The 21,622-nt window shown below is 34.6% G+C and overlaps 1 protein-coding gene and 1 non-coding gene across 8 annotated transcripts in view; both read right to left on the reverse strand.

Moving 5' to 3' along the window:
- Positions 1–21,622, reverse strand: part of LOC128988470 (SH3 and multiple ankyrin repeat domains protein 1-like) — a 236,791-nt gene that overhangs the window by 152,984 nt on the left and 62,185 nt on the right. The gene's annotated exons all lie outside the window — the stretch shown is intronic.
- On the reverse strand, positions 21,222–21,294 carry Trnak-cuu (transfer RNA lysine (anticodon CUU)). The gene has a single exon. It is a non-coding gene; the product is annotated as a tRNA-Lys (tRNA).

Raw genomic sequence — 21,622 nt, forward strand, 5'->3', positions numbered from 1 at the left:
ATGGTTTGTAGTGAAGATTAAGATTTTGTATTAATAATATTGTTTATAATATAATATTTGAAAATTAGCGTGGCATGTACGAGTTTTTGGGATCGATGGAAATTTTTCTTAGATTTTATTTACTCTGCCTTTGTCTGTAAACCTCAGATTGGGTTTGGAAAATTGCAGTTTTTAGACATTCTACACAGCGATCTTGTAAATTTCCAATTACTCCATTACTGTATACAGTAAAAGACTCTCATAGGGGATTGTTAAATAAGTAAGGCGTGTTATCAAGGTTGATTTCTTAACAAGGTTTTCAATGGCGTCTGATTAAGAATAAACAAAAATTCAAGGGGATGAATCGTTATCGAGGGTCCTGTTAGAGTATTGAGGTTACACTGTATAACACAATCATTACAATGGACACGTAGCGAAAAAAACTATTTGACTCGAATCATAATTTTTTTATGGCTAAAAAGGTAGTTGTATTTGTCACAATGATTCAAATAAACGATGCGATGTTATGTTAACATTATTATGTGATATAATAAACAAATCCTCTACAGAGAGATAACATAAATCATTTCAGTAGGCCTACAAGAAGAGCAAGAAAGATTTAGAGCTAAGAATTTTGCAGAAAGTTTTGCTTTAAATCATTGTTTAGCACTGGTTATTTACAAAGGCTTTATATAAAAAATATTATTTAGGAGGAAAATTTATCCTTGCCACGTTTACAATTCTATTCAAATCAGTGCTTTAGGACTTTTAGCGCTTTTAAAGCCTAAGTGTTTTCCTTTGTTATGCAACTGTTGTGGATTTCTAATTAGAATTAGACGCATGTTTTTACGTTTTTTAAGGCGAGCGTGCATATTATGAAACAGGAAGTGATTGGCACTTCCGTGGGAGGGAAAAACGCGCCAACTGAGGCAAATCGACGGGATTGGATATTCATTGTGGGTCCGGCGAAAAAATTGATTGACTTTTTATACTAGGCTGCCCACTATGCATTTGCCTATCGGGTCTAATGATTGGGGTGTTCAATGGAGTGATCACCACGTACCTTCTTTTATACTGTACATGTGTTTGTTTAAAGTCTTGTGAGTCAACAGTATACGTGTAAATATTTCAAGTGTTAATGCCAAAAAAATTTGCAATTAAGTTATCAAGTGAGATCCAGTAGGTAATAAATCATCTACAAATTGTGTAAACTGTACTGATCAATAATAATTTTCCCCCATATATTTGTGTTATCAATCTTAAACAAGGGCTGCGTTTGGGAGACAAGCAAATGGAATCTTATTAACAATTTATTACTTATTAGTAATGATTAGGGTGTGTTGCTAGCCTAGTGGTTTTAGCGTCTCGAATTCGGTGCGGTAGGGACTGGTTCAATTCCCAGCACATCCACAAAACTTCATTACGTTGACTAACATAGATAAAAACACAAAAAATAATTAATTCCTAATGAAACAAAACTATGTGGGAAACAATACTGAATTGTATACCAGTAATCTGTAATCTAGTGGAAGAAGCAGGGATGAAAACTTCGTTTCTCTGTAAACAGCTACTCTAAATTTGTAAATTTAGGTTGCTTTAAAACACCTTGTGCACTCGATTACCAAAACAGCTTTAGCTTGTCTTACGCTCTACCTAACAATGGTATTTATCATTATGCTATTTTATTCACAGCCTGAGCCCATCGAGCACATAGTATATGCCTGAGCCACGCGCTCACTCCACACAGGGACTACATTAATCAGGAAGGACTCATTGACTCTGTTAATTCCCTCAGTTCCTTCTCTCACACCCTGTCCTCGTCCTGATTCAATCACGTCCTGTCAAGCAGAGATGATTTCGTCCCCGCGCGGTGCGTGCAGAATCTTCAGCTAGTGGTAATTCCATTCAGTGAGATAAAAAACCCATATTTCTAGTGTACAAAATAATCAATTCTGTTGGAATCGAAAATTTGGTGTTCGTTTTGGTGATATGCGAACAATGCAAAACTTAAAAGGCGATTTTTCCTTTAACTGCATGGAAATTATCACATCGCCACAGCTGTAAGGCTAGGGCCACACTTGGCGACGACTTTTTTTCCCGCGACTTTGTCGTGACGACAAAGTCGCTGGGGGTGGCCACAATAGGCGACAATTTCGACCTTTCAGTTTACTTTTTTACCATACCAGTAAAAATAGAGTTTAGAGATGTTATATTGTATTTACAAAATCGTGTCATTGATTATGGAAATAAATTAGGATCTATGACAGTTTTTTTATATTTTTTGACCACCTTAGAATAAATCGATGTTTTTACTATTAATTGCAGTACCATTAGATTTAAGTGAATCTTCTACAAATTAAATCATATCGTTATAGTATTTTCATTCGTGCACCGGTGCCTCTTTATATTTCGTACTAGTGATTAGTCACGTAATAGTTTTTGACCATTTGCCTGCAACAAAAGAAATACAATTTTTACAAAATTAATGTGTTAAACTATGTTTTGAAAACCAATGTGGACGTCTACGTCGTCAAATCACAGTTTAATACTTGCTATTGCTATTTATTTTATATCTAAATACCCCCGCCGCAACAAACCTGCAGACTAAGCGAATTTACATTTGTTTGGCTAGATTTCCACTAAAATATTCACTTTAAACTTGTTGGATTTATTTCCTATTTAAATAAGATGATTTTAAATTAATGCCTAGGTTTACTGTGACAAATAAGGTAACCTGATGAGGTGTGCTTGTTAATTTAAATTTTGATGGCTTAGTATGAAATTAAAAATATTTATTAAAATATTGTTATAATTTATGAAAATATATCCATAAACAAGCAAACTAAAACACTTTATTCTTCATCAAAATGGGCATTTTAAATTTACAATTGTTTAAATTACTCGTATCTCCGTAACCTTTAGGTTTACAACAACGCTTCAATTAACAAAATCATTTTTTTTAGCTCAACAAAACAGTTTGGAAGGAAATTGTGAAATTTATGTTTAAGGGTCAAAAATAAGAAAAAACAATTTTATACCCCATTAAAGCCCCTTAAACCTCCCATTCCCATGGTCCGATCATTTTGATTTGCGAGCACGTTTGAATTAACGTTGGTTTTAACATTTGTACCAAATTCCACTGAAATCTCATCATTTTTGCTCAAGTTATCGCGCTAATTGGCACATAGACCTAAATGTATACACTGTATATGTAAATACATACATATGTACTTATATATACGTATATATGAATTTGAACGGTGGGTGTTTTTGTCTCTGGGGACCTCAAAACGAAAAATCAAATCGGTCCTGTGTTTAGGTCTTACCATGCAACCTAAGGTAATAGCTTATTCCCTATAGCGAAAATTCGCTATAAGGAAGAGAAAACACAGGTATGGAGTGAATTCCCTAAAACTATCGTTTATGGATGGCGTATTTTAATTTTGTAAATTTTTAGTAATATTTTGGATGAACCACTTCATCCACTCACTAGCGCCATCACTAGCGCCGGTCACTAGCGCTTTGGCGAGCTATTGACATTGAAGACGACGCACAACATTTGAAAAATACACGAGGTTTTGGATTCCTGTTATACCAGAAGAGATCATATTCTACAGAAAACATGTTAACATGTCAACACTTATTTTGTCGATGACAATATTGGTATTTTAAAAGCATATTTACCATTTAACAAATCCAGTCCATAACTGTACAATATACTCGTAGATATGAAAATAGAGCAGCAAAGGGTGTGTGAGCGAGCGACTTGTCGCCTAGTAGGTGTCGTGCCAGAAGCGACCGTGCCAGAAGCGACCCGTGCCGGAAGCGACCCACCAATTTTCTACCGTGCCGCTAGCGACCCAAGAATTTGGAGCGGGATGCGAGTTATGAACTATCGCCGATTCAACTTATATTCTTAACAAAAACTAAACCTAATTAAAAACCATGAAAGCGATTTGCTGTCACATTAAATACATAACAAAATACTCCCGCCGTATATTTCATACCAGTATACATTTACCAACACATATCCATAAAAAAAAATAAGCAAACTATAACTGTTTGTAGACTCTAGGTGCATTTATTTTTGGCCTATTTATTTTTTATTCGTTACGAGGTGTTAGCCCGTCCTACGTACGGGAATTCAGTAGTCAGTTAATAAAACCGTGTACAATTCAGATCAGCTAGTTTACACATATACAGTTTCTTGTAAGTTTCTTGCAGTTTTAATGTGAAAAATCATCTTGTAATCAAATGTTGTGTGACCAAATATGTTTTTATTTCATCATAAGCCTATACGTAATGTATTTTCAATCCGATAATTTTACAATAAAACAGCAATTCTGCAATTTTTACGATGTGAAAAGCGTTGAAGTGAGATTTGCAGCCGATTCGCACAGACGCACACTGATTATAAGTAGCCTACAGTAGAGAGAATAATAGCTTTGTAATAGTCAATTGAGAAGTGTATAGACCTAGTCAACGATACCCCCTTTCATAGCATACCTGCCTCTTTCATAATTGTTATCACAATACAACTACTATACACAATTTCCAGTAGGTCTGAATAGAAACGACCTAAAATAAAACTATAATATACAATAAAATTCACAGTACACATAATTTAACTTTGGTGTCCTAACATCAAAACTAATTGTCATACCTATCCTTTATATCAATTTCACTGCATTGATTGCTAAATAAATAAGTGTAAACAAAGAAAAGTAAAAACAATAACAGTTTGTTTTAAAACAGCTGTTTGGTTCAAATAACATTCATTTGAAGAAGAAAAAACTGGTCACATGTAGCAGGAATATAAAAAGTAAACACGCTAGTAAAGCTAATGACGTAATTGCCAATGTTTATTATCCATACCGTTATCAGTTCTATCCTTGATAATTATATACCCACCTTGATTGTACATCGTAATTTCCCATATTAGTTAATTTAAACTACAATATATTCATAGTTGAAATAAAACTGATATTTTCACGTTAAACCACAACTGAACACAATTTCATAAAAGGATGGTTTGTCTAATTGCAGTATGCTAGGTCAATGTTGACGTTGTGTTCAATCTATGTCATCCATCTGTTTATCTTTGTATAAAACCATGATAAAATCCGGCTGAGATTGTGGTGGTAATTTAAAATCGTGATTCCTTATTATTCTTGATATTCTTTTTATGACATCAATATTTCCGGGCCTAATCCAAACAAAGTTAAAGCAGACAAACATTAAATGTAAAAAAAGCTACCATGAAGAATTAAAACATGTCAACATTGTTATTTTTTTAATCTTTCCTTGAAAAGTGTAGCAGTAAAATAATTTGCATTTATCCTTTTTTATTAAGACGCGTGTACAGAGCCTATAGATTTGTACTGTGGTTTAATTAATTTTGGTTAAAAATGTGGTTTAAACTGTGGTCTAATTATCTCTACTAATCTTACTTATTTCCTTTGACAAAATAAGAGTAAATAAAATAACCTCATAGTTCCATAGTTTATATTTAACCAGCTGTGTTAGTTAAAACAAATTATAGTGCTTTAAAACAAATCAAAGATTACAAAGATTGCTTTAAAAATAATTTGAACATCCTAGTATTTTACTATGTATATTTAATTAATCTGTCATTCTCTTACAGAAGAATTGAACGTATCAATGATTAGCATTACACATAGTATAAATAAGTCAACCCTAAGTAAGTCTTGACATTTTTATCCAAATGCTGAATTTGTGACACAAAAGCTGAATGTTCATTTCAAACAAAAATCATGAAAATCCGTCGAGTGGTTGATTCAGAATCGTGAAATAAAAAACACTGTTTCGTTTTAATATTATAGATTGTAGGTATGTGTGTGTGAACGTTTATGTACATTAGTAAACAATGATAAGTATTTTTTTCCAACTATAATGTTTTGACAATGGCGTATACAAGCCGAAACATGTAAACAGCCTACTATTTGAGCTGTTTGTCGGATTATAAGGTATGTAAACCTATTTAGCACATTAAATATAACAGCTCAGGAGCTAGAATGGAAATGAATTCAAACCAAATTACTTAAGTTACCAATTACATATTTTTTACGAATGGTGTTTTTGCTCTCTCGGGGCATCAACACGAAAAATGAAATAGGTCCCGGGTCTAGGTCTTTCAATGAGACCTACGGTAGTAGCTTATTCCCTATATGGAAAAGAGTATACTAGCACAACTAAATAAAGAATATTTTGAGGTTTCTAGTCATAGTGACAGCTTACAACCCCTGATGTTGTTGACCTGCTATCACGAAAAATTACTAAGACGTCTCTACTAATTCAAGGGGGATATTTAAACGTAATGAAATAAGAAAAAAAAAAAATTAAATGAAAACAAGCTGTTGCAATTTTACTTTGCAACTGACAGGACTTTGAAGAAAGAGTCCGAGTATCTATTTCAAATCCTAATCCAAACATTATATATTAACAATTGTTAACGCGTTTACTTCATTAAATTCTACGAAGCCACTATCTCCAAACAGGCTAGTAGCAAACATCAAAAGTTTGACGATTCGAATGGTTTCTGCTTTTTTAATTTTGTCTGGATTTTATTAGTCCAAATCCAAATAATAAAACTGTCTTCCAGTTATTTTGTATACCTTTATTTTTTGAATAGGATTTGTTTATAAGCCATTAACACCAATTTGAACAAAACATTGTAAAATCCATTATCAAACAATGGGTCGCTAGTGGCACTCACGCTACTACCAGGGTCGCTTCTGGCACGATATTTGCTGGGTCGCTTCCGGCACGTAATCGCCTAGTATGGCCGGTGCCATAAGATAACATGGGGAGCGTATTTGTCGCCGAGACCGAAAAACGCTCCCGGTCGCGTTTGTTTTTCTGTCGCCGGTGGTCACAGGTCGCGAGTCGCTTAGTGTGGCCGCCTCCATTTAATTTAATGCTACGCACTTTCATTCATTGGCGCAGCGACTTTGTCGCCGCGACAAAGTCGCCAAGTGTGGCCCTAGCCTAAACAGTACACAAAATAGCTCACATTTACGTTCGTTAATCAGCTGATTTCACTGTTGGCGTTTCTATACCAATCACAGCCGCGGATCAGGTAGGCCTACAGTAACCGTGTGAACATGAATGACTCGGCTAAAGTTTCGTGCGGCCATCTACTCTTCTCGAGCGGCAATGACGTACTTTGCGCTCTTTAATACACAAATAGCTATTTTGTATGACATATGCGTATGCATAGTATACACAAATGTATATATTTTACTTACGTCATAACAAATCAGCATTTAGAATTCTGAAAACAGCACGAACCTGCAACAAAAGTATTAGTGTTACTGTACAGTTCAATGATATGACACTTCTCATACAAACTCTACTAACAATACTAGTACAAACTCTAATTACGTACTAACAGTGTACACTATTACAATTTATGAGTTTTTAGATCAAGAAGTAACAAGTGCAACGACGATGCAAAAGCACAAGTTAAATAATAAACAAAGAACATAGTAAAAGGGAAGGTAACATATTACAAAATGTCCTTAATATAAAATGAGTATATTTATTTTTACTACAAATTACAACTAAAATAAAGCCCGTCGCTCCCTGCGCCAACACTCAAAAAGTAATAATGCAGGACAAAAGCGGCCACCAAAACAGTAGATGAGTGAGCAATTGACCAACAAAATTGACCGACAAAAAGAAGTTAAGAGTAGACAAATATAAACCTACGTGACCGACAAAGTACAGAGGCGTAATCGTTGATGCATCAGTACAAGTTGACGCTTGGATTACTCCACTTTCGTGGGTCGTTTACTTTCGATTGCGCGTAACCGAGATGCAACCAACTCCGGCGGCGTCATTCCAGTCCGCCTACGCCTACACACTTGTGGGCCGACCACTGACCAGTGAGACGATCACTATACAACTCTACAAGGATAAAACTGGTGATCAGGTGTAATAGAGTGACTGCTATGTTCAATGTTACCGGGGTTTTGTCCAAATGTGGACCTTTTAGGTTATACCACGAATATTAGAACAGAAACTGTATGACGTCACCGGACTGGAAGCCTAAACTAAGAGCTTTAACAGCTGGTTTTGGGTACATTATTTATGATTTATTATAACATTTTACGACTTGAAAAGTCCAATTCAGATACAATGTTTCTGTATATCACTTGAAAATGTCATATATGGCGAAAAATATGTGGTGGATCAAAAAACACACTATTTGAACTGCAAGACGAGCTACGTGTTAGTTGAGTCTAGTTCCATTTAAATATTTATAATGAAATGTTTACTTTCGGGTCAGTGACATAATTTGTTTATGTTTATGATCGATACGGTTTCTGTTCTAATATTCGTGTCTTTTACTTGTGGTTATTAAAATCATCAAAGTTCATTTAAAAGTCATACGACATTTAGTATTGAAGTAGATAACACCATAGATACTAGAAAAAGAATTGTATGGATCATAAACATAAACGAATTTCGTGAATGGCCCACAAGTAAACATATTTGTGGTTCTGAAATTTTAACTATTAACCAGCTTCTTTTACAGATTCAATGAGGCCCCAGTAGTACCATCTAACGTCTTCCAAGTCGGATACTTTTTTGAACACAATCAATATCAATATCGTCAAGCAACGTTCCTTAGCGCTTAGCTTTAACATTCAACTTTGCTTGACACTTTTGACGCTGTCGAAATCGCGTTGCAAATGTGAGTTTCGATTTGCTACACGGCGCAGTAATGACTGGTGAATTATAGTAGTCAAGGTTTGCGCTGTAATTTGCGCCACACATAAAACAGCTGTTACATGGCGGGAAACGTAACGCAATCGGCGTTATAATAAATCGTAATCACTTCCTGCATATTGAACTCACTGACGTGTGTCTTTTGAATTAATCGGCGACTTATTTGTTACTGAAAATGGCAAAACTATGTAAAGTAAGATCATTTGGTTATTCTTTTGTTTTATTATTATTGGGTGCACGTAAATTTAAAACATTTTCACAATGTATGAATGATTGTTTTTTCATAATTTTTCTCATATTCAGTTACGAGTGTCTAAGTTTCAATCAATCACATTTTTAGCGACTGGGTAATTTGAAAACTACAATACAAATTGACCTTTGTTCTATGCGATTAGCATATTTATTTGAAACCATAATACTAAATTTTTTTCCTATATCATAGCGACACATTTTTGAAAGCTAGAAACAATCATATTCAAGGATGGAGGGTTCCATTTAGTATATAAGTGCTATCAATCATTTTTAGCGACGGATAAATGAACGTATGCTGAAAGACACCGTAACCCTGCCATTATGAGATCGAGACAATTTTTTTTAAACCATATTACTATTTTTATTTATTTATATCAATTTATCAAGTATAAATCACTATCTAGCTGATTCACTATTTCATCTTTTAGGGTCATTAACTCCTTTCTAATTTACCTAACTGATGTCTTATATGTAGATTAGTTAAGGTAAGATTTGATTAAGAAGGCAATTTTTCTGAAATATAATATACAGCCTACCTACAAACACATTTAGTTCGCTCTAACGGATGTCAAAGCAATCAAGTTTGACGAAATACAACTTGAAAAGTTCCAAGCACACGATACCGATGTAATCAATGTGACAACCGGCGCGGCGGTAGCAGAAGCGCTTCAAGTGCTTCGAGTGGTCGGAGATTGTAAAACATTACACAGAGTGGCACTTGAAGCGGTGTTGAGCACAGCGAGTTGAATCAGCTGATATCAGCGAACGGTCTAGAGGTTATAAGGTTATTGCTGGGTTGAGTTATACAATTAGTCATAGATTCCGTCAACATGCCGGATCTTGTCAGAGCTTAAAACACTGCTTGAAATTTCCATTAATCTTTTAAATGGAAAAGTCGCAATAGTAATGGTCGGTATCGTATGGATTTCTGTGTACATTCTTCTCCAAAACAAAGATACTGTATTTCGTACAAGAAACTTATCATATTTTGTTAAAGGTATGGTTCTAACTACAAGGTTAAATTATTTGAACATAAAAAAACATTGATGATTAGCGGGATTTGAACCCACCGCCTTCGCGCTATACCCATTAGACGAGACGCTCCCGACGTTAGCTATATGAAGCTGTAAATAATACTTTTTATTTGTTTCACACAACCTAGTAAAATAAAAAATAAATGAAAGAGACACTATTTTGTTTACTCTATATTCTGTTTTAGTAGAAAACATGACTTACAGATCAAACCTTTACTAGAGGTTTTAAAATAACTAATGCCACCGTGTATAATTGAAACGGCGACTTATTGATACGAATCAGATGGTATGGTACATCGGGTGGTGAAAAAATACGTAGTAAATGTAGCACCTACACATATACGTTTGTTAGTGCTCTGCTACAAATTATTTCGTCCGCTATAAGACTACAAGTACTTCAATAAACACTGTGTCGGGTCCCGAGACACGTTTCGTAAATCCAATTCATTGTTTGTATATTGGTTGCCACACCAACGCAGCGGCTTTTTAGAGGAGGCTATAGCATTGGTTATAAGTTAATGGCTATAGTTAAGTTTATGGAAATTTTTTTTATATTCAGTTTTCAAGTCGATATGTGAGAGAAGCTAATTAACACTACTTTCTGTGGCAACGCTCACATGACATCCTACTTAACCAGTGTGACTTTTTAACGTTTTTACGACGGTCATCAATGTTTAGTAGAAAGTTGAGGCATAATTAAGGCAGCGTTCGGAGAGTACACACGACCTGGGAGGCATTTAGACAAATGTCCAGTCATCTAATGGCAGACTATATGTGAGACCTCAGACCTAATGAACTTTCATCATAGACCACCACTGTAGGTGATGGACTAGGAGGTCCTTGGTGTCTGATACCGAAGAGAGTGGTGACGATGAAAGTGCTAAGGAGAAATGGATAAAAGACTAGGCGTGCGAAGAAGAGATGCTAGAAACAGCGAGGATTGAGGGGGAAGTGGCATAAGAATGGTAATGTGTGAGGAAGAGCGTACAAGAATGTGCAAGGTTGGTAAAGAAGAAAGGTGTGTGATACACAAGTGATATGTGATATACAAGTAAATAGTGACGTATAAGTAAGGATGACTAGGTTTAAAAAGTAGTGAGAATATTATAAAGTGGTGTAAACAATTTATAAGAATGGATTAGTCTTTTAAATACCTACGAAAGACGTTTGAAGTATAACATTTAAGCAAGGCTTGCAAAAGGATCAGTGGGTGGAATGGTGGTAGGACGATGTTTAAAATGTAATACTGTAACAGAAATACGTGAATAACATTTAAGCAAGGCTTACAAAAGGATAAGTGGGTGGAATGGTGGTAGGAAGATGTTGAAAATGTAATAACTGTAACAGAAATACGTGAATAAGAAATCAATGGGTAATGCGAAAGGGAGATGTTTCATAATGTGCAGGGTCTGCAAAGAAGAAATTGAGGAGCCGTGTGAAGGATAAAAATAGTGAGAATACAACTTACTACAACTTACTTGGTACAACTTGAGTAAAAGGGCGAGAGAAGATAAAAATGTAAAGTAAGTTCTCAAACGAGATAATTTAAAATATCCGAAATTCTAAGATGGACAAAAATGTTTACATAAGTTAACTGTGTTGAAGCTTTGTAACGGAAAATTGTTTTACAAAACTATGAAATAGTATATTTCCTACCTAGGGCCGAAAATGAGGTTTGCCGGAGTTGTAACTCTCGGTCGTTTTAAGTTCGAGACGAAGTCGGTCCGTTGTGCGAACGCTATTTTTCACCTCACTATACCACATTACCAGTATTCACCACAATAATAATGCACACTGATAGTGAACACAACTTCAACTTTAAGGTTATGTGAAGAAATAATTTAAGGAATTAGCAAAAATAATAATAAAAAAGTTGGTAGACAGCAGTGACAACAAAACAATTATATTGCAATGCTATGGATACTGACATGTTTTAAAAAAGCTATTATAGTAGGTCTCATGGTAATACCTAGCCCCCAGGAAAGATTGTATTTCTCGTTTTGAGGTATATATATAGCCAACGTAACTATACTTCGTACTCAGCCAGCAATTTCCTTGGACATATGGGATCACTACACAATCATACAGCGATGACTATAGCGACAAGCACTAGCCTACAGCAATACTTAAGAGAGCAATTAGCACATCTACATGAGCATGCGCTACAACCGCTTGTAGCTACATGCAACGAGCGACGAGCGAGGGCGTGATACTAATTAAAATAACACGCGCGCTCGAGCACAAAAACACCGAAACTGGAGAAAAACATTCGTTAAATGACGGCGCTACGAGTGTGTTAATTTGACACCGACACATGTGGCACGTTGTTGGTTTTTATGCACTTTTTTAGAACTGATGATTGATTGGGTTTGTAATTTAGTTTAGCCATTGATAAATGAATTAGAGCAAACGTAAATATTCAATCTCTGTAATGAATACCATGCAAAAGAAGTAAGTAATGATTAAAGGCAGTCTATTCTCATAAAAAAAACTTGTTGAATTATATTTCAAATTATTCAGTAGCTATTCGTTCTTTTTTCAATCGATTGGATTTACGGTATGCCTATACCATTGTAGGAGTGCAATAAGTAACTTCAGCTCAGATTAAGTAGGTTCCATTAAAAGAGTATTAGTATATTCGAATTGTAATTATTTTTATTTTGAGAGCTTGGTCGACCTAAATATCTAGGACACAACCAAAATTAAGATTTATGAGAACTGAAAGAGGTGAACCACTATTGAAAGTTATTAAGTAGTATGAAACTGAAATTTAAGATATTTACCACTAATGACAACTTTTAGAATGTTCTACAGTTTAAATTATTTCACTTTTAATGTTTAACCATGGACGATTTTCCTGTTGAAATAATTTGTGGTCTCGATTACACGCAGGGTTACAATAAGATCAGTAACCAAACCACTCAACATAACCAAAGTGTGTATTGTTCAAAGGACCCTACAAACTTTAAGGTCGACAAGGAAATCAGTCTTCTATCGAACATTTACTCGTAATCAGTTACTCAGTGATCAATGATGATGAGCAAACGCATGATGAAAACTACCCGAACAGGTTTAACAAGTTACCTACTGATGGCAAGATAATACGGATTATGTAAATAAATACCATCGCTTTGACTGAGGTGGCCAAAAGGTCAACGAATGACCCGACTGTTTTGGCTATTAGATAAGATTTCGAAAAGGGCGGTGGTGTTTTAAACTTGGTACGTTGCTCCAAGTAACGGTTTATCCGCATAGTAACTGGGTAGCTAAATGGTTATAGTGCTCGTCTGGTAATCAAAAAGTCGCTGGTTCCATCCTTAGTAAAGCCTGATGCTAAGTTTTTGATGATTTGAAACTGGACCCAGCTGTCCTTATCATTGGGCTTTAAGTAAATGGACCTGGCTAATGAATCAGCTGATCTTATAGTCAGTAGCAAAGCTGCACAAGGCATCTCACTTTATTCTACACTTAAATGTCACTCTTTTTTACGCACCAACAAGGTGTCGTCCCCATCTCAGTTGGTAATATAGACTTTGACAGTTGGTAGAAGCATTTATTAAACAAACCTCTAATCTGTGATAGAAGTATCCCACTAACACGTTGAAGATTGTATCCAAATTTAGAATGAAAAATATAGTAGTTGAACTGAACTACGGGACAATTATACAACTATCGACAAAAACTACCGAATTGAAAGTGCTGATGTCAGTTGAGATTTCTATAAAAAATACGCCAAATGTGCAACCAAGTTTAACTGAAGTAAAACCTTTATGTCACAAACTATCTCAGTACCGAAACTAAGGAAGGAAATGTAGCTTTATACATTTACACTTTCTGCGAGTGGCTTATTCACCCGTGTTCTTTTTGGAGGAATGTATATGCTGCAGCTGGGATATCTACTTCTGTTGCCACGACGAAGATGAACTTTCAACTGTAACATCTGATGATATTATCCTTGCAACTCCGAGGCGGTCAGTAGCCCCTGCTCATCTGATCCTATGATCACGCCGTCCTTACGACCACCCAACCATCGACCAACAACCTGTGTTTTCCTTCAATTCCTCCCGTCAATAGCCTCTCATCAGCATCAACTAGACCAGTTGTTAAAACAAACTGAAGCGTAGTCACGACGAAGCCATAACTTTCCGTGAACAAGGAACGTTGAAAGGTACGTCCGTGGAGATTTATTAGTTTGCAACCGGGATCGTGGAACAGTTAAGTGGGTGAAGTCGAATACCAAATAATAATTTGATACTTCATATGAAACTGTTTGATAGTTTTACCAAACACTCAAATTCCCATGCCATTACATAAGCGAGATTGCAACATTTCTTTACGATTTGGAAAAAAAATATTGTAAACTGGAAAATTGATCATTAGCTATCTGGGTGATCCTACCTAAAATTTGTGGTACTTAAAAAATTAAAAAGAAGTCAATGCCCGAATAGAAGTATTAATAAAGGAGTTGGGAGTTAATTGCTTGAATTTATTTCGTTGATGTATTAAACAAGTTTTAATACAATCATGATTTCTGACAGAGTTGAATTTTTGTTCAAATTAAAGGGTCAAACTGTCTTTCCCTGATAAAATGTTTGTGAAAAAACAACGAGTTAAACAGGATTAAGCATTAGAAACCCATTCAGTTGAAGAAAAGACCTATTACTTAGCTAAATAACTATCGGGAATAAAAAATGTGCGGTTTACATTTAAGCCTAAACACGTTACACCCACATTTAACTTAGTGTATTTAATGTTGCGTACATGTTAACGATGAGTCATATATACCTTAAGTTAAAGGTTATCTGTAGGCTATAAACCTTGATTTTTTTTCGCATATAACCTGATAAGAAAAGGTAAAAATCAAAAACATACATACGGCAATGCCATGAAAACAACTTTGGACGTAGTATATTTTTCGTAACAATACAATAGAATAAACGCTCATCGATGAATAGTCTAAACAAAACTGTATAAACCAAAGACTCATTAGCTACCTCTTCCCTGTATTTTTACTGTCGTGGATGGATTTACTGCATAAATACAACTAAGCAGTACTAAAGCTATCAAGATGGTACTTATACCAGGGCGGGCAGTCTACGCCTTCATAAATTGCTAAAACAATCTCCTCTGTCTCACTCATTATGATGAATAATGTTCTCTTTGTCGATCCCACACGTTTCGGCAACCTTACAAAGTTGTAACTACATCTGTCTTAGGATTTCACGGATATAACTAACTTTAAACTGACATGTTCATTGTTAAACATACTGTATTCAAACCTGTTATATTTCTCAATGGAACAAGATTCTTTAAAAAAAACCCCTTTGTTAAAGCTTATTTAGTTTGTAAATCCTCATAGTTGAAGGAGCTTAAACGTTAAACGCAGATAACTAGCTTTTTTGATTTTTTTTACAAATTCAAACCCTTTAAATTTTAAATGGAACAAGATACTTTTGAAAAAAACCGTGTTAAGGCTTATTTCATTGGTATCCCACTAATTGAAGGAGTGTTTAATAGAGATAACTAGCTTTATTGTTTATATTTAAATATTTAAACCTTTAAATTGTAATAGATCAATATTCTTTAAAAGAACCTATGTTAAAGCCTATTTAATTTGCAATCCTCTTGATAACTAATGGAGTTTAATTAAGGGGGCTGTATCCTAATATTTGGTTTCTTGTAAAGCTTTTATTCAATAAATTTCAAACCCAGAATACATATGGTAGCAAAGCAACATGATAAAGAAATAATGACATACAGCATCTCGAAAACTAAATAAATATGAATTGACTGTTGAAACAGCTTCCAATTGATATTAATAAGGTAGTTAGCATTTCTGGTAAGAGAAACAACAAACTAGTCTAAAATTGAAACAGTCTTACATAAGGCAAGACACAATAGAATTGCACGAATGAAACATTGATAACAGTTCGGTAAGACACGTCACTCAATGACATCAACTATTGCGGTCAACTCTAATGTCAAGTTGAAGGTCGAGTATTTCTAGACCGTTGCATCGTTCAAAACCTCCTTCGTCTATTTGTAGATCTCTTAGCGTAGGTTAAAATGTGGTTTTATTTTATTTAAATGTACACATTTTTTAACACTCATTGTGAACCACAATTTATTTAGACCGTTTGACAAAAACTTGTACAAAATAAATTCATAAGAGAGATAATGTACCAAAGGAATGTTCAGTGGCTGAAAATGCTATGACATAGCAGTGTTACAAACAATACAAAAATTACAATGTCCATTCTAATTAATAGACACAATATAACTAATTTTTCTTAACTTTAATTTTCAGTGATCTTAATAGTAAACATTTTAGCAAAAATATATCAAAGGCGAGAAACATACTTCTATTGAGACGGGGTTTAACATCCGACCAGCAACAAGTACAAAGGTAATCTTCTTACTCTGCGACTTCGCCGGATTGTGAGAATAAACCTTTCTGTGTTATCAAATGGTGTTTGAAAATGGCAAATATACAACTAAAGAAATGTAGTTAACAATTAACCAATCAGGAATTGAAGTGTATTTTTCATATGTTAGTTTTATTATCTAGCTTAGATTGTAACTAACTTACAGGACATTTGAAAAAAATCAATACTTACCAAAATATGCAAAGTTTATTTTTGATAGCGAAAAAATCACTGGGGGATAGCTGTTAAATGCATATATGTATGTATTTAACTGTTTGGGTAATCTGATAAATATATCTGTAATCTGAACTATTCGGGTAAATTAATTCAATCGCATACAAACTAAGAGTTCAAATAAACAGGGTTTTAAAATAAAATTTGATATCTAATTTCGGGGGGAAAACTTCTGTGTAGTGCAATAATTTCAACTTTTTAAAAACATTTTTATTGATGCAGCTGCATATAGCCTCTCAAACTACGTGACTGTCTATCCTTTACCAAAAATTAATAAACATTCTGGCAAAGATATAACTTGAAATGTACAATACATCACAGAGTCCATGTAGTCAACGTAGGTGCACAAAGTGAGGTCCAAGTTTCCCCCTAATGTGTCCCAACCCCAGAATTAATTTCCGGACCCTCCCTTCTTACACCTCATTGGTCACTTGTATAAATTGCATTTTGCTTTGGGAAAATATCTTGTTTGGCCCTCCAACACATAGAACACTCCTACACCTACACTATACAGTCCAACCTATGTTTTATATATGACAATGCGTATTAAAACGTGTAGAATGAATTAATAAAAATAAATAAAGTATCCTCACAGGGTACCTTTTAAAGCGTTGATAGTTCGGTATGCTACAATGGATGCACTTTTCAGAGTTGGCGTATTAAACATAAATCTGTAATTAATTGACACCAGCTCACTCAACCGGTGGCTCATCTCAACTACGTTTATTTTTATTCAAAAAAGGACTACAGCTTTGCCAAGGGATGAGATGTATACGTTAATCATGAATACTTAAGACTAAAATCAATCGTCCTTCACGTAGTATTACCAACTAAAGTATGCACTCCTACATGACCAATGCATTGATTACTGATGGCTATACACGTTTTACTTTCTCCTCTTATATGGAGAAGGTATTTCAGTTTTGGGTTAAAGTACGTTTTGGGCCCACCTGAACCCGGAAAAGTACTTTTTAATTAATGCCTGCATATATGTATGGATGAGTACAGAGCTACAGACCAATTTTGTGGTTCGAGTTTGATAAAATGTTAAATATGTGTTACCAAACAAAAATACCTTTAGCATTATTTTAATTTTTAAATCTTAAAGTTTTGATTTTTAATGATCACATTTAAATAAAAGTCTTTAAAAAAATTAACAGATTCTGATTTCAGGTTTCTGATTTATACAGAAACGGCTCGTAAAAATTTAGTAAGTTATGCTCCTTATGACTTCAAATAAAATGGTACAAGCAAAATTATGGCTTTTAACACATTGCAACTTTTGTGATTGTCCACATAAAATATCATAGTTACTCCCACCACTTACCATGTATAATTGTTGTATGTTAACAATCAAATAGGAGAATGTATGTGTAAGTTTGCTAACACCATTTATTTGACTTATTGCAAAAGCCTATTACTATTGCGAGGGTGACGATCCTTGGCCTGTACTTATGTTAATCAACGTTTTACATTACTTCATAGTAATATTACTTCATCTAAACGCTGCACTGTTATGTACACGTGACCTGGCTTGAATGCATCGAATACGACGGTGCCAATGACCTTCATATTGACTAATCAAATATTGAATTGCAACACGTTGATTTGTAATTGGCCCTCTAACACATAGAACACTCCTATACCATCGAAGTATATAACACAACATATACTTCGTTGTGTTATATACGAGTACTTCGATGTCCTACACCTACATTATACAGTTCGATCTATATTAATTTTCTAAAATAAACAGTCGTGTGAAATATTAATAGCTGTTACCTATCAGACATACAAAACATCATTTCATTGTGTCACAACGTCTTAATTCCCTTTGGACTCTAGAAATGTTGTAGTATTAGAATTTCTTTTAACTATTCATCCAGCAGAACTTTAATAAAATCAAAGATAAGATCAAAGATATTTAGTTTAACAGTATACAACTTTTAAAATTTCAACAATTTGTATTATTGTCTTTATTAAACAAATAACTAATTGCAGGTATTTAAAAAAAAGACGTAATAAAGATATCATTTAACACAATTGTTGGTCATAAAAAGGATTGTTCATAAAAGAATTTCAACCTTCACTCTTTTGAAAATCCCTAGAATAAAATTCATCTTAAATATTCATGCGTGCATTCATGTAACAGCATTTACTCCACCGATATCCTCAACTTATTGTAAATGACTAGCCCTTGTTATAAAAAATCCATTTTACCTGTACACACCTATCTCTCACAGCGCAGGAGTAAAAAAAATGAATTCTCGGCCTAAACCATATTATTAGGTAAACTTATAAACCGAACTATGGCAACACTTAAAACACATTTACAATTCATAGATACATTATTTCATACATACACGGCTTAGAATACAAATTGTTACGATCTACCGAACCTCGCTCCAATCTAACTTTGACCGAATTCCATTAAGGATCAGATTAAGAAGTTTCTGCGGGATGGGTTGCGAAAGAAACTTACTTTCTTGGAAAAACTCCAGAGTTGACAAATTTATACAGACACGATGGGTCTACAAATTATTTGTTGTGTGCAGTTCATGATGAGAAGATCAGTGTCACAGGATTTAATAATCTTAATTGAAATATTTTACTGGAATATACTTGTAATGGTAGTAACGAGTAATTTACTAGTTATTTTGAACGAGACGAATATAAATTTTAAAATATTGCTGGCAGTGTGTGTCAGGTGATTAAGCAATATCAACACGATTGATCACTTTCAAAATTATACTAATTATATGAAATAAACGTTCAGGTCAAATCGAGCCTTTCCAAACAAGTTATTTGATTGTTCCTTATCCTAAAGGCAAATGCAACGCTGCTGTTAACTAATTTTGAAATATACGGTAGATCTAATTAACCAATTATTCACTTATCGGACGAAGCTACAACCGCAATAAATCAAAATTAAATAGTAATACGGGGGTTTTCATGAAGAGGGTCGCCACTACTAAAGATTACCTAGTGCAAATGAAGATTATGTAGACTATGTTAGGTTAGGTTTTGTAATCAGGTTATGTTAGGCTCTGTTACGATAGGTGATTCTGTTACGTTTAGAAAGGATGGATTTTAAATCCAGACACGACATATAGTCTACAGTTTATTGACATAATTGGCTGAAAGAGGGACACAGAGATTATAGAGATTTAGCTAAGATTAGGTTAGAATAGGTCATGTTAGGTTAGGTTTGAAAGGGTGGATTCTAGATCTAGACTCAACATCGAGTCCAACAGTTTAGTGATTAGTTAGAAGAGGCAAAAGTTATGTGAGATTAGGTTCTAATATGTTGTGTTATGTTAGGTCGGAAAGGGAAACACGAAACCTTAACAACAGATTAATGTTGTCTGATTTGTGGGAAGAAACACAGATTAGGGTTAGGCTCCCATAAAAAAATGTAAGTACAACAACACATTTAGTTGATTACACATTGTATACGCATTTACAATTACTTTTTCACATCACCTTTACTTTTATAATAAGGGAAATTTCAACAGTGAAAGCCATCTTTAATAATTCAAGTTCTCATCTGTCACCGATCATTGAGATAGCTTCACACCAGCTGTTCGGGCTGTTCCCACTGTCAAGTCATGTGGTGGGCCGCAACAAAGGGTGACGTCATCGCAGGCTAGGCCCGTGATCCCGATTGCTACTCGCTGTTTGGACACAAGAATCCGCGCGAGTTGCTCTCCCGCCAAACCGGTTCCCTCCAATACCACCGCCGACCTCCATACCTCACTGGCGCACTGCCGCAGACCGCGGAACGGACTGAAGTGTAGACAGACTTCCTCTGTGGACCGAAGGAGTACTGGTAGGATTGGTAGGATTAGTTCAAACCCAATGTCTAGTCTAGGGATCCGAATAGTTATGGTCGCCTTCAAGTCGTACAGTGACAAATTCTGGCAGTTTTAATGGGGGCCAGCTGCCCCCAAAACAACCTAATTAACAATTAATTGTTATTTTTTAGTTGTTGACCTTATTAACAAATGTCACGTGACTACCTATTTCTTCCATCCGATTATAGACCTAAAATATAGATTTTAGTAAATGAATCTAACAAATGTCTATTTAAAAAGTATTAAGACCAGAGGTTTGAGTGTATCTTTACAAAAAAAAAACACTTTTTTTTAATGACAGGCGTAGAAAAACACAAAATTAAATAAATGTTGTAGAACATTATTTTTTTTATACTACAGTATTCATTTTAGCGTTGATTATACAGTAGATTGATTTAATCAATTGTTTACTTGATAAAAACCAAATCATTGCATAATTGCACAGACAATAGAACACATTAAATGGTCTATTCTCTGTGATAATAATGTAAGCCTATTCAACCGACCAAAATTAAATATAAAATAGTTAAAATAATTAAAAGAGATTACTATTAAAAATAGTATTCCTGTGAAAAATAACTTAACATTAAAATTAAAATAAAGTCATGGAGGCAAACGAGTTTCCAGTTTGAGTTTGGCCGTGTAGGGAGGATCCCTTTACATATCACCCCTAAATAGCAAAAAGTAACCGCCCAACGTGGGGCTCGAACCCACGACCCTGAGATTAAGAGTCTCATGCTCTACCGACTGAGCTAGCCGGGCTTGATTTTCCCATTTGTTCATTGAATATAAATTATAGTTTCGACATCATACCACCACTAATACTAAAGTATAAGATTGTTTTAATTAAGTAAGGTTCATTTGTTATAGTAATTAATTGATGTTTTGCCTGATGCGATTTTTAAAAATATTTCTATCATGTCAGCATAGAGGAGTGATATCTTATTCTATGGAGATAAATGGAACGACTTCGTCCTGTGAACACGTGTTGTATTGGACGAGTTTTCAAGTATTTAGTCAATTTACTTGGATGATCTTATTTTTCTAGACCGGTATAGGATTTTTTTCATTTCCTTATTATTGGATGGTT

This window comes from Macrosteles quadrilineatus, unplaced genomic scaffold (assembly GCF_028750875.1).
Source record: "Macrosteles quadrilineatus isolate MER2022 unplaced genomic scaffold, UCM_ALF_1.0 Scaffold_3__2_contigs__length_128488019, whole genome shotgun sequence".
Lineage (NCBI taxonomy): Eukaryota > Metazoa > Arthropoda > Insecta > Hemiptera > Cicadellidae > Macrosteles > Macrosteles quadrilineatus.